The sequence below is a fragment of the Chiloscyllium punctatum genome, chromosome 13 (genome assembly GCF_047496795.1).
Source record: "Chiloscyllium punctatum isolate Juve2018m chromosome 13, sChiPun1.3, whole genome shotgun sequence".
In the NCBI taxonomy this organism is placed as follows: domain Eukaryota; kingdom Metazoa; phylum Chordata; class Chondrichthyes; order Orectolobiformes; family Hemiscylliidae; genus Chiloscyllium; species Chiloscyllium punctatum.
The window spans coordinates 89,334,825-89,353,931 of NC_092751.1; the positions used below are offsets into that span (position 1 = coordinate 89,334,825).

The following is a 19,107-nucleotide window of genomic DNA, read 5'->3' on the forward strand; positions in this document are numbered from 1 at the left end:
TCAAGGAAAAAGACTTTGGTAATTCACCTTATATGCATCGCTTATGATTTCATAAATCTCTGTAAGTTCACCCCACAGCCTCCCATGCTCTGGGAGAAAACAAAGAATCCCAGACTCTCTTTATAGCTCAAACTCTCCATTCTGGCAAAATCCTTATATACTGTTTTTCTGACTTTTTCTACTTTAACAATGTCCTTCCTATGGCAGGGGGACCAGAATTGTTCGCAATATTCTAAAAACTGCACTCCTTTGAAAATTCATTCCAATCAAATCCAGGATTGAAGTGTTTCTACATAGTGAGTTGCTACTCTGAGGCTTTGGAGAGGGTGCAGAAACAGATTACCAGAATGTTGACGGGTTTTGCGGGTATTAGCTATGAGGACAGTTTGGGCAAATTTGGTTTATTTTCACTTGAACATCAGAGGCTGTTGGGGGGTGTTGGTGGCAACTTGATACTAGAAAATTATGAGAGGCATGGATACAATGGATAGTTTGGAGTCTTTTTTTCCAGGGTAGAAAAATCAATAACTAAAGGACAGAGGTTTAAGGTAAAAGAGGGAAAGTTTGAAGGCGATGTGTGAGGCCAAGATTTTTATGCAGAGGGTGGTAAGTGCCTGGAATGTGTTGCCTGGTGGAAGCAGATAAAATAGCAATGTTTCAGAGGCATCATGACAGACACATGAATAGGCAGGGAATAGAGGGATATGGACTGCATAGAGGCAAAAGGTTTCTCGCTTAGAAAGGTATCATGTGTTGGCATGGGCTCAGTAGGCCGAAAGGCCTACTCCTGTGTTGTACTGTTCTTTGTTCTTTTCCTTTGTTCTGTGCAGCTCAAAGTTTGGTAGCAGGTGACCATACATGTTTCACACAGACATTAACCATAGAATTGGCACAGAATGTAATATGTGCTTTTGCAATTATTAATAAATCTAAAATATTCCTTATTCGCCAAGAAAATAAGACCAAAATACTGCCGGTGCTGGAAATGAAAATACAATAAGACAGTGTTGCTAAACCCAACCTTAAAGCTTGCTTCACCATCATATTGATGAAAGCTAATCATCAATATGAACCTCACTAAACCACAACTGATACCTGAGCTAATGATAGGACTCTTGTAGTGCCATGGTAGTGTCTCTACCTCTGACTTAAGAGCCTGGTTCAAGTCCCACCTGCTCCAGAGATGTATACTTTTTATTTATTCATTCATGGGATGAGAACATTGCCGCTCGCCCAGCATTTATTGCCCATCCCACAGTTAAGAGCCAACCACGTTGCTGTAGATCTAGAGTCACACGTAGGCCAGACCAGGTAAGGATAGCAGTTTCTTTCCCTAAAGAATATTAGTGAACCAGATGGGATTTTCCCGACAATTGTTTCATGGTCATCATTGAACTCTTAATTCCAGATTTTTAATTGAATTCCATCATCTGCTGTGGCAGGATTCAAACCAAGGTCCCCAGGACGTTACCTTGGTCTTTTGGACTAACAGGCCATCAATTATATCACTAGACCATTGCCTCCCCGATGATATAACATATAATAACATCTCTAACATATAATAACAATTCCCCTATTATAACATCTCTTACATACAATTACAATTCCCCTATAATAACATCTCTAAAAAGATTGACTAGGAAATATCTATCTGAGCTAATGATAGCGCTCTTGTGGTTCAGTGCTGGTGACCCTATCTCTGAGCCAGGAGGCCTGGGTTTAAGTCTCACATGCCCAAGAGATGAGTCATACATCTCTAAACAAGTTGACTAGACAATACCTACCTGATATAATGGAAACTCACTGATTTCAGTGAAGAAGGTTTTGATTGGCCCAGTAATCACACCCTTTTCGGGACTTGGATGTCCATTTTCCTTTGTGTGAGACAGTGCTTCCTGATTTCACTTGTTTGGCTCAAAGTTTAACACTATTGTTTAGATTCCCCCAAAAAAGAAAAAGACACATGATTCCATGTCCATTCAATTGAATGAGTCAGCCATTTTAATTTGAAGGTCTTTCAGTCTTGCAAGGAGTGTGATGAAAAGCAGTATAAAGCTCCCAAGAAATGCAGAGAATCTCTCAGTACAGCAAAGGCTATTTGGCCCAACATGCCTGTGCTAGTACTTTGAAAGAGTTCTTCAGTTAGTCCCACAATCCCGCTCATTCTCAAGAGGAAGAATCGACAAGGCAATTGTTTGACGATTCTGGGTTTTGATCGCGATTAGGATGCGTGATCCTTGTATAGATAATATTTTTAATTAATAAAATATAGAATTATTTCTCACATTTTCAAGATCATGAACTATCCAACTCCATTTTGTTTTATTCATTTGTGGGATGTGGGTTTCGCTGGCTGGCCAACATTTATTGCCCGTGCCTAGTTGCCCTTCAGAAGGCAATGATGAGCTGCCTTCTTGAACCACTGCAGTCCACATGCTGTAGGTTGACCAACATTGCCCTTAGGGGGGACGTTCAGTGATAGGGATAGGCTGAACAGGCTAGTGCTTTTTTTCCATGGAACATTGAAGGCGAAGGGGTGACCTTATAGAGGTTCATAAAAGCATAAGGGGCATGGATAAGGTGAATAGCCAAGGTCTTTATCCCAGGATAGGGGAATTCAAAAATACAGAGCATAGGTTTAAGGTGAGAGGAGAAAGATTTAAAGAGGACCTGAGGAGCAATCTTTTCACCCAGAGGGTGGTATGTGTGCGGAAGAGGAAGTGTTGGAGGCGGGTACAATTATAACATTTAAAAGGAATTTGGACGGGTGTATGAATGGGAAGGGTTTAGTTGGATAAACATTAACTGCTGCCATATGGGACTAGGTCAGATTGTCGAGTTGGACCGAAGGATCTGTTTCCATGATGTATGACTCTATGACTAGAAATCAGGGAGCAAGGTTCTTAAGTTTGCAGATGACATCAAAATTGGTGGCACCAATTTTGATTAGTTGGATAAACATTAAATGGGTGCAGGTACATAATTCTTTGAAAGTAGCGTCACAGAGAAGCAGGATAGTGAAGAAGACATTTGACATGCTTGCCTTCATCGGTCAGAGCACTGAGTACAGGAGTTGGGATGCCATGTTGTAACTGTACTGGATATTGGTGAGCCATTTTTGGAGTACTGGCAATTTTGGTCACCTTTTTCTAGGAAGGAGATTATTAAACTGGACAGGATTCAGAAAAGGTGAACCAGGAATGGAGGGCTTAAGGTTTGAGGAAAGGCTGGAAGTTTTTTCACTGGAGCAAAGGAGGTTTATCAAATCATAAGGGACATAGATAAGGTAAATAGCAGCTGCATTTTCTCTAGGGTGGGTGACTTCAAAACTGGGGGATGTATTTTTGAAGTGAGAGGAGAAAGGTTTAAAAAAGACACGAGGAACAACATTTTTACACAGAAAGTGGTTTGTGTGTGGAATGATCTGCCAAAGGATGTGGTAGATGCAAGTACAGTTACAACATTTAAAAGACATTTGGATAGGTGCATGAATAGGAAATGTTTAGAGGGATATAAGCCACATGGGTGCAAGTTGGAGTAGTCTAGTTTGGGAAACTGGTTGATTTTAGATTCGATTCCCTACAGTGTGGAAACAGGCCCTTCAGCCCAAGAACTCCACACTGACCCTCCAAAGAGTAACCCACCCAGACCCATTTCACCCTGACTAATGCACCTAACACTAGGGGCAATTTAGCATGGCCAATTCACCTAACCTGCACATCTTTGGACTGTGGGAGGAAACAGGAGGAAACCCACGCAGATTCGGAGAGAATGTGCAAACTCCACACCAGGCAGTCACCCAAGGCTGGAACCAAACCTGGGACCCTGGTGCTGTGAGGCAGCAGTGCTAACCACTGAGCCACTGTGCCACCCATAAACTATTCTTGAATTCAAATCCCACCAATTGCCATGGCAGGATTTGAACCCAGATCCCCAGAACATTAGCTGAATTTTTGATTAATAGTCCAGCGACAATACCACTAGGCCATTGATATTGATGAACTGGACATAAGGGTCTGTTTCTGTGCTGTATGACTAATTGAGGAGGCGATTGCTTGGCTTAGGGGATTTGAATTCACTAAGTAAATAAATACAATACTGATTCGAAAACTAAAGGCTAATTCCTGATGTCCCCTTGTACTTCTATTCCGTTTCCTTCGGACACTGACATGTACGCTGTAATCTTTGACAAATACCAGCCTCCATCTAATACATTGTTCAAGACAGTAAGTGTCAACACTGACTTATTCAAATATGGGGGATGCCTATTAATGTTCAAGTTTCCTATTGATTTCCTGTCACTCACATTGGTGGCCTTTCTAGGTTTGTGTCAACCGCACTCAATCAGCTATTGCTCATGTCTGTTTGACATATACATGCTTTAGGCAAGTGAGATCAGTAACTGGAGGCACAGTAAAAGCTTTGGGTGAAGGGTAGTCTGGAGCAGGTTTGTAATGTAGGTTAATGCATGAGTGGAGTATAAGACTCCATGTGCCATAGAGGTCAATGGTTGCTCCTGTTGCTTTGCAACTGATTGCATCCCGATGTCTAAAATGGAAAAGGATGAACCAATCAGAGAGAGGGAGAGAATGAATCGTGAGTGAGTGAGTGTTAACGAGTATAAGTGTAAGTATACACATGCATGCTGTGGGGGTAGAGATGCATGTTAAATTCTCAACGTGGCTGTTAAATCCTGAATCTTATTTCCAATCTGTGAAAATTAGCGAACCATCCTTCGAGAGGCGGGAATGTCTTTGGGGGCAACATAACTCACCTATTGGCACATTCTTCAATTTGATGTCTGCAGTCTGGATTTTCCAGGCTCTGGGAAAGCAGGAAGCTGAGGGGAGGCAGGAATGGTCAGGAGATTAAGGGATTTTCTAGCATTGATTGTGAGCCAGTAGGAACAGGAATCTTTCGTTACAGCACCCTACACTATGTTGTTGGAAAAGGCCTCTCTCTCCGAGCGGTTCACCTCCACTGAGGAAGCTCAATAAGAACGTGAGGGAGGAGGGAAGAGACGATCATTCTGGTAAGGTGAGATGAAGAGGGGCAGGAGGAGGCACATAGAGTCATTGAGCTGTACAGCACAGAAACAGATCCTTCGGTCCAATTTGTCCATGCTGACCAGATATCCGAAACCAATTTAGTCCGACTTGCCAGCACTTGGCCCATGCCCCTCTAAACTCTTTCTATTCATATGCCCATCCAGAAGTCTTTTAAATGATGTAAATATACGAGCCTCCACCACTTCCTCTGACAGCTCATTCTATATACACACCACCTTCTGTGTGAAAAAGCTGCCCTTAGGTCTCCCCTCTTACCCTAAACCTATGTCCTCTAGTTCTAGACTCCCCCAACTTAGGGAAAAGACTTTGTGCAGTACGAGTGCCAACTAAGATCATTTGCTGCAAATGGCCTGTTTCTGAATTGCAAATACTATTTGAGTCTGCATCAAAATTAAATACTAATAATTTCCTGCATTAGAAATACATGAGACAGATGGCGCAAATTTGTATATCTCTTTTTATTGCTTAGTTTTCCTGCAAAAGATCACTTAGCATCAAGGGGTATCACTCCACATCAAACATAGCTGATCCAAAGACCAGCCCCTTCTTAACACCTGCTTAAGGCGCATTGCAAGGAATTGTGGGTTGACAATCAAGATTTTTGGTCATTTTATTAATATGTCTTCCTTTTCTGTTAACTGCTGGAGTGGGTCTTGAACCTAGACTTTCTCAGAAAAGCTATTTACTGTGCCACAAGACCTCCAAGACCAGTCTTAGGTGACTGTCTGTGTGGAGTTTGTATATTCTCCCCATGCCTACGTGGGTTTCCTCCGGGTGCTCCAGTTTCCTCCCACAGTCCAATAATGTGCAGGTCAGGTGAATTGGCCATGCTAAATTGCCTGTAGTGTTAGGTGCATTAGTCAGAGGAAAATGGGTCTGGTCAGTGTGGACTGGTTGGGCCAAAGGGCCTGTTTCCACACAGTAGAGAATCTAATCTAATCATAGATTTGGACTGGTAATGCATTTACAACTAGCCTTCCTGGTAATTATTTGGTTAACTCAAGATTTTGAAGTGTTTCACAATTAATAGCAAATGTCATCCTTGATTGGAAATCAGCTTGGAGGTGTCATCACATGATCTTCTCCCTCCAACTGCTTCCAGCTTGACCCTTCTGGAACTAATCATCCATCTTGACAAGATTCATGGCACCCAGACCTCCCACATTCATTGAAAAGTAAACAGACACATTATTGTCAAATGTAACTATATTTAGTGAAAAGGTTCTTTCCCATCATCCACCATCCTAGTTCAATTACAATCAGTAAATGAGAACAAAGAATTTTTTAGTAAAGAAAATAACTCCTTATTCATGCCCGTATTATGTTTTTTTTCTCCTGCCTGTAGATCGGTCTTTAATTTGGAAAAGTCTTGTCAACTCTGGAGGTTTGCCAAGTCTGGAACAATTCAGTTGTCTTTCTCAAGTCCGATTGTTTGAGCCAACTACTTTGGAAAGTACTATATTCAGAAACTTTTACAGTTATCATATGTTATGGGCTAAATCCAAACCAAAAATTAAGACAGCTTGTTGACCCCGTAGCTTTGCTTTGTAAGCTCATGTGTCTACAAGTAGATTTGGGTCAACTGCATCCAGTTGTTTTGGTATGTAGGTCAGGTAAGGTAGGCCTTGGATTGGTTCCCAAGGAGACGCGGGGTCAAGCTGACCCTGGGCATTCATCAAGCAGAGCCACAGTGAGAACTATTTTCAAGCAGGGACTACAAAGCATTCCATTCCAGAATAAGGAAGCCACTTGTAATTTTGGAATGGTTGCATATGAAAAAAAATTAATCCAGTAAAACCTGAAAACAGAGGTCCATCAGCACAGTGTGAAAAATTACAAAACCTAAAAGTGACACGTGAGAAAATAAGGAAAGCCATTTGGAATAAGAGGAGAAAAATTTAACGGAATATCAATACATCATTTTGAAAAGTACATTGGCAAAATGATATTTTTTTTAAGTGAGCTGGTACCCTTGAGATGCAGGGAATGTCAATCTGTCAACAATGTTCAAACAATGACAAAGGTTTTTAATAAGTCTTTACTAAGGAGGATCCCTGAAAGGAAACACATCTTGAAGGGTTTGAGAGTCAAATGATTCACATTCTGATGGACAATTTGGAGACCCTTGACAGGTTTGTTAATCTGAACGGAGAGAAGGTGCCGGCACACAATGAATACATTTTAGGACTATGAACAAAGTTGCAGATGTTCTAATCATATTACCACTCAGATACTCCTCCAGGATTCTCCCTTGGTAAAAACTGGAAAGTTGATTAAGGAAATTCCATGTACATATTTCTCGACTGGGTGTGGGTGCCAGTCAGAGGCCTGTAGAATGGACAATGGCGCCCACCTTTGTCAGCATTCCACAGATATAATTCCCTGCGGAACACCCTGGTCCACTCCTCCATCATTCCGAACATGCCCCCACACCCCCATGGTACCTTCCCCTGCAAACACAGAAAGTGTTTGCTGCCTGCCTGTTTGCTTCCTCCCTCCTCACTGTCCAAGCCTCCAAACACACCTTCAGATAAAGCAGTGATTTACCTGCACTTTGCTCAATCTCGTCTACTGTATTTGCTGCCCACAATAGCATCCTTGAGAGTTTAGCTCACAGCCAGTTCTGTTCACTGTGGGCAGGAGAATCTGAGGCATGAGCACATATTCTAGAGTTCTACTTCACTGGAGTACCACACTGTCAGGTAAAATATGTGGCTTCCTCTACACTGGGGAGACAGATTGGGTGACCTGTTTGCAGTACACCTGCATTCTGTCTGTAAAAATGACACTGAGCTTCCAGTTCTCTGTCATTCAACACACCCACCCTGTTCCCTGGCCAATATCTCTGTCTCAGGCTTGCTGTAGTGCTCCAGTGAGTCACATCACAACCCGGAAGAACAGCATCTCATTTTCCACTTGGAGGACCCTGCAGCCTTCAGGACTCCATAAACAGTTCAATAATTTTGGGACCTGAACACCTTTTCTGTCCTTTACCCACTCCCACACATTGTCATCACATGAACTGCTTTCAGCACAGCCAATCCATTTCTCTTATAGTTCCCATTATCAGTTTTTCTCCTTCCTTAGCCTACCATTAGCTATCCCTAGCCTACCTTAGCCTACCATTACCTAACTGTCTCTGGGGTCCACTTATCCGGTCACTCCTTTTAGCACACACACCCCACCCCCTATCTTCAGTATATATCCCAGCTATCAGTTCTGAAGAAGGGTCAGTGAAGAAGAGTCAAAATGTTGACTGTTTTCTCTCCACAGATGCTGCTAGACTTGCTGAGTTCCTCCAGCAATTTGTTTTTGTTTCAGATTTCCTTTTAATGGAGCAGGTATTTTTGGAAAAGGAGATAGAACCAGTTTTAGTAATTACAGAAACCAGAAATATTTTCTTTCAAACAGTATACTAGGGCGGGAATTGAAGCTGAGTTGATGTCGTGCAAATGGACTTTAGGATACCCTCTGTGATGGTACCAACTGGAATATTATTGGGGAAAATTAAGACTAAAGCATCTGGGGAAGGGTCACAAATCTCATTAAAATGACAGGGGTGGCACAGTGGCTCAGTGGTTAGCAGTGCTGCCTCACAGCGCCAGGGACCCGGGTTCCATTTCACACTCGGGCGACTGTCTGTGTAAAGTTTGCACATTCTCCCAGTGTCTGCATGGATTTCCTCCAGGTGCTCCGGTTTCCTCCCACAGTCCAAAGATGAGAAGGTTAGGTGGATTAGCCATGGGAAAAGCAGAGTAACAGGGATGGGGGCGGGGGGGGAGGGGAAGGGGGAGGGGGAGGTGGAGTTGTCTGGATGGGATGCTCTTCAGAGGGTAGGTGTGGACTTATTGGGTTGAGTAGCCGACTCCCACACAGTACGAAGTTAATGATTCTATGAAAATTGAAAAACAAAAAAGGGATGAAGGGCAGCATTATAAAATGGTTGGAAGTGAATAATAGCATCCTTGAGAGTTTAGCTCACAGCCAGCTCTGTTCACTGTAGGCAGGAGAATCTGAAGCATGAGCACATATTCTAGAGTTCTACTTCACTGGAGTACCACACTGTCAGGTAAAATATTATACTGAGAAACCAACTGGCCCCTTCGATTTAAAACATCTCCTGGCACAATTGGAAGAAGAGCAGTACTTTGAATTAACAATTAGACAAATAATTGATGTTTTAATGGTTGTAAAGTATCTTGAAAAGCTCTGAGGTTTTGTAAGGTTCTATATCAACACAAGCTATTTCCTTTGGATGCATTCTTACAAGATATAATGTCAACATGTGCACATGATACAAAAATAGCAAATATGGTTAATTTTTTATAAAGGCCAAGGGAAGCTGCAAAGGGAGAATGATAAAAAGAGAACCAGGTAAATAGGGTCAGAGTGAATTCAATCCCAGTAAGAGGAAAGCGATTCTTTTCAAGCAAAGCAGCAGTGATTATATTTCCAATATGATGGACAATCACAGAATGGCCTGAGGAAGCAGGCCATTCCACCCATCTAATCCACAGTGACCCTCTGAAGAAGCATGCCACTCAGACCCACCCCACTCCCCTCTCCCTATAACCTTGCATTTCCCAATGGCCAAACCATCCTAACCTGCACATCTTTGGACTGTGGGAGGAAACTGGAGCACCCAGAAGAAACCCATGTAGACACGTGGTGAACATGCAAACTCCACCCAGTCACCCGAGGGTGGAATCGAACCCAGGTCCTGGCACTGCGAGGCTGCAGCACTACCCACTGAGCCACCCCTTTTGAGAGTTTTGGGGAAACAGTTCACCAGATATTAAAATCAGCATCTCAGGTTGACATGGTCTTAAAACAAATCCAATGCCATTCTGATTTTTATCAGAAGAGACAACTATGAGGAGCTGTAGTATCAGATCTTGGTCTCTAGCACAATCTATACCAAAGATTGCGATTCCAATTTTTTTTTAAGTGGACCTGCATGATAAAAATCTTAAAAGACAGTCCATTAATCATGAACAAAATGTTGACTCTCATTTTAATTATTTTAAAGAACACCATTTCCTCAAGCAATAGCTGTCCAACATGGGGAGTTAAATCATTCAACAGAGTGCAAGTGGCTGATGAGAATTAACAGCTTAGTTAAGTATCATCGTCAAGGTTAATGTTTCCAAATTGTGCACAGAACTGAGCTTTAAAATCAGCTATTGAATGAATACTTAATGTAACACTTCCAATTGTTGTATTGTGAGGAGGATTCAAAGAGGTTTCAAGGGGATTTGAACATGCTGAGTGTGTAGTCAAAAATATGTTTGAAATAACTCTACAGAGGCAGCTATCCTGTCACCAAGTCACCCTTTAGAAAGGAAATTATTGAGCTGGAGAGGGTTTAGAAGAGTTTACCAGGATGTTCCTGGATATGGAAGGTTTGAGTTATACAGAAAGGCTGGATAGACTGGGACTTTTTTCACTGGAGATTGAGAGGTGACCTTACAGAGGCTTATAAAATCAAGAGGAGTATAGATCAGGTGAATGACAGATGTATTTTCCCGAGGGTGAGGGAGTTCAAAACTAGGGGGCATATTTGTAAAGTGGGCGGCACGGTGGCACAGTGGTTAGCACTGCTGCCTCACACCGCCGGAGACCCGGGTTCAATTCCCGCCTCAGGCGACTGACTGTGTGGAGTTTGCACGTTCTCCCCGTGTCTGCGTGGGTTTCCTCCGGGTGCTCCGGTTTCCTCCCACACTCCAAAGATGTGCAGGCCAGGTGAATTGGCCATGCTAAATTGCCCGTAGTGTTAGGTAAGGGGTCGATGTAGATGTAGGGGTATGGGTGGGTACGCTTCGGCGGGGCGGTGTGGACTTGTTGGGCCGAAGGGCCTGTTTCCACACTGTAAGTAATCTAATCTAATCTAATCTAATCTAAAAAAGGACAGAGAATTTAAAAAAGACTTGGGGACCAATTTTTCACACAGCGGGTAGTTCCCATGTGGAATGAACTTTCTGAGGAAGTGGTGGATGTAGACACAATTTACAACATTTAAAAGAAACTTTGGTAAGTACACGAATAACAAAGGTTTGGAGGGATATGGGCCAAGGGCAGGCAGGTGGGACTAGTTTAGTTTGGGATTATGTTCAGCATGGACTGAAGGGGGTACGTCCATGCTGCATGACTCTATGATTATGACTATAAATAGACCTTGAGCTTAGTACTACCTCAGAGTCAGATACTATTTCTGACACTCACTCATTTGATATGTCAGCTAGGGCTCCCTTACTGAACCCCAGATTAAAAGTCCCAATCAGGCATCTCATAATCTACAATATCCAGCTGACTGACCTCGTAACAATCACTACAATGGCAGATGGAGTATAATGTAGATATGCACTTTGATAGGAGGACACATGGGCAGAGAGTGAATTTGTAAAAACAAATTATTCATGGGGACATTCAACAAGGGAAACATCGTCTCGAAAAATAACATGGAAGCAACTATGAGAAGTTGCTCCTAACCACAGCCACGAACCTTCCCAACCTCCCCAACCCCTCTCACCTACCCGCCAAATTTAAATCTGAGACTGAGATCTGAGATGCAGTAAAAACGGTATTAATTGCCAGGTTAAAATAATATAACTTTGTGCAGGTGATGGAAATGCATCAGCTGGGTCCTCAACAATTTAGAAAATATGTTTGGGGGAATGGCTTTACGTGTGTAGAAGTGTTTGTCAGTTACTTTAAGAAAAGCGTCGGCTGCTAACCTGTGCCAAATAAAAGTTGTCATGTTGAGAAAAGTAATGCTTTTGTTGTGTATTGTGGTTTAATATTTAATGCAGGGTTGATGATTGTTGGGGATATTGACGAAATCTTCCAAATTTGTTTCTGTGAGAATCTAAATATCCCCATACATGGACACAAACACAGAATGTTATGACATGACTCTACCAACTAAAAAAAGAGGTGGCCAGAATGAAGAAGGAGCCACCGAAAATTAAAAGCCCAAAGAAAGAAGGTGCATCCTGAAAGGAATTTTTTAACTGGTGGAAGGACTGATATCCAATCTGAACTAGGTTCCCTTTGACACATAGTCACTGAAACCAACACGTAGGCACAGAAAGCAATTAGCAAGGCAAATGGAAATAATAGAGAATAGCCAATGTTGTCTGGAGTATAAAACGGGCAATTAGGATAACTGGGGAAATTGCAGGCTGGTGAGCCTTACATCAGTGGTAGGGAAATTGTTGGAGAAGATTCTGAGGGATGGGATTCATTCACATTTGGAAAAATATGGGTTGATCAGCGACAGGCAGCATGACTTTGTGTGGGGGAGATCGTGCCTCGCAAACTTGATTAAGTTTTTTGAGTAAGTGACGGAGAAGATTGATGGTGGCAGGACAGTAGATGTTGTCTCCATGAACTTTAGCAAGGCCTTTGACAAGGTCTCTCATGGCAAGATGATACAAAAGGTGAGGTAACATGGGATCCGCAAAGAGCTGGTCAGATGGATACAGAACCAGCTTGGTCATGGAAGACAGACATTAGGATTGGAGGGGTGTTTTTTTCTGACTGGAGATCTATGACCAGTCATGTTTTGCAGGGATCAGTGCCAGGGCTCCCATTGTTTGTAACATATATAAGCAATTTGGAGGAGAATGTACGTGGCCTAATTAGTAAGTTTGCAGACGACACAAAAGATGGGGGAGCTGCAGATAGAGAGGGTATAGTAGGATATAGATAGATAGGCTGGAGACTTGGGCAGAGAAATAGCAGATGGAATTTAATCCAGACAAACATGAGGTAATACAATTTGGAAGCTCTAATGCAGGAGGGAAGTTACCAGTAACATGGCAGAACCCTTAGAATCATTAACGTTCAGAGGGATCAAGACATTCAGGTTCACAGTTCCCTGAAAGTGACAACACAGATGAATAAGGATCAAGAAGACCTATTGCATGCTTGCTTTCACCAGCTGGGGCACAGTCATATTGCACTTGTATAGAACTTTAGTTAGGCCTCATTTGGAATATTTTGTATAGTTCGGTCACTACACTACCAGAAAGAGGTGGAAGCTTTGGAGAGGGTACAGAAAAGATTTACCAAGATGTTGCCTGGTTTGGAGGGTATTATCTGAGGAAAGATTGGACAAACTTGGTTTTACTTGAATATTGGAAGCTGAGGGGCAACCTGACAGAAGTTTACAAAATCATGCAAGGCAAGGATAGAACGGATAGTCAGGGTCTTTTTCCCAGGGTAGAAATGTCAATCACCAGGGGACATAGGCTTAACGTAAAAGTTGGGGGGAAATGTGAGAGACAGGGATTTTTACATAAAGGGTGATAAGTGCCTGGCATGCATAGCCAGAGGAGGTGACAGAAGAAGATACATAGATAGAAGAAGATGTTTAAGAGGCACCTTGACAGATACATGAATAGACAGGGGAATAGAGGGATACGGACCACGTAGGAGACAGGAGGTTTTCAGTTTAGGAAGGTATCATGTGTTGGCACACACTTGGTAGACCTGGGTTCTGTTCCTGTACTGCACTCTTCTTTGTTATGTTGGCCTTTATTGCAAGGGTAATTGGGTACAGGAGTCATGAGGTCTTGCTGCAATTGTACACACCATTGGTGAGATGCATCTGAAATATTACATGCAGCTTTAGTCCCCTTACCCAAGAGAGGATACACTTGTCACAGAGGCGTGCACCAAATTAATCCCCAAGATTACGGGATGGTCCTATGTGAGATCAAGAAGACCTGACCTAAATTCTTGAGCGCTTAATTGGTTGAAACTTACAGAATTTTGCAAGTGAAGAAGGCAATTGGTATGCTTTCCTTTATTGGTCAGAGTATTGAGTACAGGAGTTGGGAGGTTACGATGTGGCTATACAGGTTATTGTTAGTGCACTTTTGGAATATTGTGTGTAATTGTGGTCTCCTTCCTATCGGAAAGATGTTGTGAACCTTGAAAGGGTTCAGAAAAGATTTAAAAGGATGTTGCCAGGGTTTGAGCTATAGGGAGAGATTGAATAGGCTGGGGCTGTTTTCCCTGGAGCGTTGGAGGTTGAGGGATGACCTTATAGAGGGTTATAAAATCATGAGGGGCATGGTTAGGATAAATAGACAAAGTCTTTTCCCTGAGGTGGGGGAGTCCAGAACTAGAGGGCATAGGTTTAGGGTGAAAGGGGAAAGATAAAAAGAGACCTAAGGGCAACTTTTTCACGCAGAGGGTGGAACAGGTATGGAATGAGCTGCCAGAGAAAGTGGTGGAGGCTGGTACAATTGTAACATTTAAAAGGCAACTGGATGGGTATATGAATAGGAAGGGTTTGGAGGGATATGGGCTGGGTGCTGGCAGGTGGGACTAGATTAGGTTGGAATATCTGGTCGGCGTGGACAGGTTGGACCGAAGGGTCTGTTTCCATGGTTGTACATCTCTATGACTTTAAGTGCTAAATAAAGTAGAAAGGACTTTCAGCCTTGTTGGAGGCTTGTCTCAATAGGGGACATGGTCTCAGAAAAAAAAGGAGCAAGCCTTTAGGGCTGAGATGAGAACGAATTTGAAGTTTTAGTGAATACTTAGCATTGGCCATCTCAGAGGGCTGCAGAGGTTCAGTCATTGAGCACGCTGATAGAGTTCTAGAATTCAAAGACATCAAGGGATATGGGGGTAGTGCAAGAAAGTGGTATTGAGGTAAGATCAGTCGTGGTCTAGAGTAGCATATCAGGTTCGAGGGACTTTCTACAAAGACTTTATTTTGGGTATTCCATGCACAATCAGGCTCTAAATGATAAAAGTATTATTGATACTTTAGAAAGAATACAACATGCATTCACCAATATGCTGCCTTGTATTGAGCAAAACTGGAACCATTCAGGGCTTTCCTTGTGACAATGATGTAAATTAGGTGACAATGGTCCAGAAGTGTTTACTATTGGGAAAGAATTTGGCAAAGACTTTTCAAGCAAAACTTTTCAACAAGAGTCAAGAATGCTTAGATACCAAACCAGTGAGCATTATCACCTCTTTTTCGAGGGAGTTGTGTGGCTGTAGGATTCACTTCCACAGAGAGTGACTGAAGCAGAAACAAAGTCAACAATGAAGACTCGGTTTGAATAGCTGAATGGAAAAGGAGGGAATAGGAATTCGAGAACAAAACGGGTAAACTGTGTGTAAAATGGGTACTTTTCCGTTGCTCAGAGAATAACGTGGACTGAAGTGATGGGCCAAAATTTTATGTTATCGCAGGGCAGCATGGTGACTCAGCTGCCTTACAGTGCTTGGGACCCAGGTTCGATTGCAGCCTCGGGTGGCTGTCTGTGTGGAGTTTGCACATTCTCCCCGAGTCTGCGTGGGTTTCCTCCAGGTACCCTGGTTTCCTCCCACAGGAGAAAGTGAGAACTGCAGATGCTGGAGATCAGAGCTGAAAAATATGTCACCTGGTAAAGCGCAGCAGGTCAGGCAGCATCCAAGGAGCAGGAGAATTGACGTTTCGGGCATAAGCCCTTCTTCAGGAAACATTATCCTGAAGAAGGGCTTATGCCCGAACCATCGATTCTCCTGCTCCTTGGATGCTGCCTGACCTGCTGCGCTTTTCCAGCAACACATTTTTCAGCTCTTTCCTCCCACAGTCCAAAGATGTGTGGGTTAGGTGGACTGACCATGCTAAATTACCCATAGTATCCAGAGATGTGCAGGCTAAATGGATTAACCATGGGAAATGCAGGATTATAGGGTAGGGGGCTGGGACTGGGTGAGGGTTGGTGTGGACTCGATGGGCCAAATGTCCTGCTTCCACACTCTAAGGATTCTAATTGTACAATGGAGCTGACAGAGGCCTGAAATCAGGGCTTGAACACAAACTGAATAGCGAAGACAAAATTTGAGACAAGGAGATCCAAGTAAGAGGATGGGACTGACGAGTATGATGGTGGGGTAAATACAGTGACATGGAAACAACATGCAATAACAAACAAATTTTGCAAAAATTATTTGATGTGTTTAAGCCTTTCCTTACAAGTTATATTAAGTTATATTATTGAGAAACAAATTGAAAACAGTGAAAACAACCATTTAAATCTCACTGCCTGTCAGTGAGTGGGGGAACATTGTGTCTGTCACTGATGGTTTGCACTCAAACTAAAAGGCTTGAAACAGGAAGACAGTTGCACAATACTAAGGACGAGAGACCTTGGATTATATCATTTTCACTACTGCTTAAAGCTTTCCTCCACCTGTTGCTATAGCAGTCGGCATGAAACACCACCAAAGGATAGGCAGCTTTTACCTTTCTCGACATCCTAACACCCGAGAAAAGAGACCGCAGGTTTTTTCAAAGAAACATAGAAAATAGCAGCAGAACTAGGCCATTCAGCCCTTCGAAGAAGGCAGAGAACATCTTTAAAAGTGCCCTCACCACCCCCTTTATCTGCAGCTCTCCCCCCCCCACACCCACCCCCAGTCCTGAAGAAGGGTTACACCCGAAATGTCGACTTCTCTACCTCCTGATGCTGCCCTGGCTTGTTGTGTTCTTCCAGCCACCTGCCTGTCTATTCAGCCCTTTGAGCCTGTTCCGCCATTCAATATGATCATAGCCGACCCCATTCTTGCTTTCGCCCAATAGCCTTTGATCCCTTTAGCGAAGAACTATATAAAACTCCTTCTTGAAAATGTTTTGGCCTCAACCACGTTCTGTGGCAGAGAATTTCACAGGCTCCGCCCACTCTCTCGTTAAGAATCTTCTCTCTGCCTCACTGACCATTTCCTGGTAAGTTTTTGGTACAGGCAACTGCTCGGTACAGTTGATTCTAGTTTTGGGATTTCAAATGCTGGGAGAATTTGCCAGTGTTTTATCAGCTTGCCATTGGGAAAGCTGGCAATCAGCCTCCATTTAAAGGCTTCCCATCAACTTCAAGAGTCGTTCCGTATGGGCTCAAGGCCCTCCTTGACCAAACACCAAGAAACGGGTGGCACACTGGTTAGCACTGCTGCCTCACAGCGCCAGAGACCCGGGTTCAATTCCCACCTCAGGCGACTGTGTGGAGTTTGCACATTCTCCCCATGTCAGCGTGGTTTTCCTCCGGATGCTCCAGTTTCCTCCCACAGTCCAAAAAGAACGTGCAGGTTAGGTGAATTGGCCATGCTAAGTTGCCCATAGTGTTAGATGTAGGGGAGTGGGTCTGGGTGGGTTGCTCTTTGGCGGGTCGGTGTGGACTTGTTGGGCCGAAGGGCCTATTGCCACACTGTAAGTAATCTAAACAAACCCTTCCAGCTTTTCCCTTCCTGAAAGGCCATCTTTGACTTTTGTTTTCCAAATTTCTTTGACAAGCTTTTGTGCAAGTAACAAACAGCGCTCCCACTGTTCAGGGGCAAGAAGCACTTTTCTGCAAAGTGTCGAGATCCACATGTGGGATTTGACAAACACTTGCGGCAATAATGAGCCAAGATGGTGTCAGCAGCTTGTTGGCGGCAAACAATCATTAACTGTAGAGTTTATCCCTCAGCAACACAGATGGTACACAGGAAGGCAACAAATGCATCATTAATGAGGGCTTTATTGGAGGCCGTTCAGTTTAATGTGACATTAGTGATCCGCAAGGCTCCTTGGATTGAAGTAAGTTGCATTTGGAAGAGATACTCTGGAATTGCTATTGCTCAGAAGCTGTCAGGAAAGTTAACCACCCTCCTCTGCAGCTGGTAAACTGCAGGGGGCTTTGATTGGCTGCCTGAATTCGACTGAGTGGAAACTGCTGAGAGCACTCAGCACAATTACTGAGTTTAACAGAAAGTCTCATGATAGAGAACCACAAAGTGAAGTTGGGATAGTGGCTTTATTTTAATCAGGGATTGGATTCCAGTTTCATTGCCAAAGACGCAAAAGTCCCTGTTTGATTACATAGAACAATACAGCACAGAACAGGCCCTTCGGCCCACAATGTTGTGCCGAACATACATATCAAGGACACGTCGTATCTGCTCCTTGAAAAAGTCCCACATTTCCACCACATCCTTCCCTGACAGACTATGCTCCCAACGTATGCTCCTCAAATCCTGTCTTACCGCATCGTAATTTCCCTTCCCCCAATTGTAAAAACTTCCTTGTTGTGCGCACCTATCTCTCTCCATAACCAAGGTGAAAGTCACAGAATTGTGGTCGCCATCACCAAAATGTTCACCCACTAACAAGCCCACCACTTGTCCCGGTTCGTTACCGAGTACCAAATCCAATATGGCCTCCCCTCTGGTTGGACAATCTACATACTGCGTTAGAAAAGCTTCCTGGACACACTGCACAAACACCGCCCCATCCAATCTACTTGATCTAAAGAGCTTCCAATCAATATTTGGGAAGTTGAAGTCGCCCATGACTACGACCCTGTGGCTTCTGCACCTTTCCAAAATCTGTTTCCCAATCTGTTTCTCCACATCTCTGCTGCTATTGGGGGGCCTATAATAAACACCCAACAAGGTGACTGCACCTTTCCTATTTCTGACTTCAGCCCATACTACCTCCAGAGGCAGATCCCCCTCAAACTTCCTTTCTGCAGCCGTTATACCATTTCTAATTAGCAATGCCACCCCCCCTCCTTTTTTACCACCCTCCCTAATCTTACTGAAACATCTGTAACCAGGAACCTCCAACAGCCATTCCTGTCCCTCATCTATCCATGTTTCCGTGATGGCCACAACATCGTAGTCCCAGGTACCGATCCACGCCTTAAGTTCACCCACCTTATTTCTGATACTCCTTGCATTGAAGTATACGCACTTGAGCCCATCTCTGTGTCCGCAAGTAGTCCCTGTCAGTGCTACCTTCTCCACAGCCTCCCTACAGTCTTGGACATCCTGACACACAGCTAGCTTACTTGCTGGACTACAAGTCCGGATCCCATCCCCCTGCCAAATTAGTTTAAACCCCCCCGAAGAGTGCTAGCAAACCTACCCCCAGGATATTGGTGCCCTTCTGGATCAGGTGCAACCCGTCCTGTTTATACAGGTCCCACCTTCCCCAGAATGCAGTCCAATTGTCCAAATATCTGAAGCCCTCCCTCCTACACCATCCTTG

At 43.5% G+C, this 19,107-nt stretch overlaps 1 protein-coding gene across 7 annotated transcripts in view; it reads right to left on the reverse strand.

Annotated features, from left to right (window-relative positions):
* Positions 1-19,107, reverse strand: part of ptpn20 (protein tyrosine phosphatase non-receptor type 20) — a 436,259-nt gene that overhangs the window by 306,166 nt on the left and 110,986 nt on the right. The gene's annotated exons all lie outside the window — the stretch shown is intronic.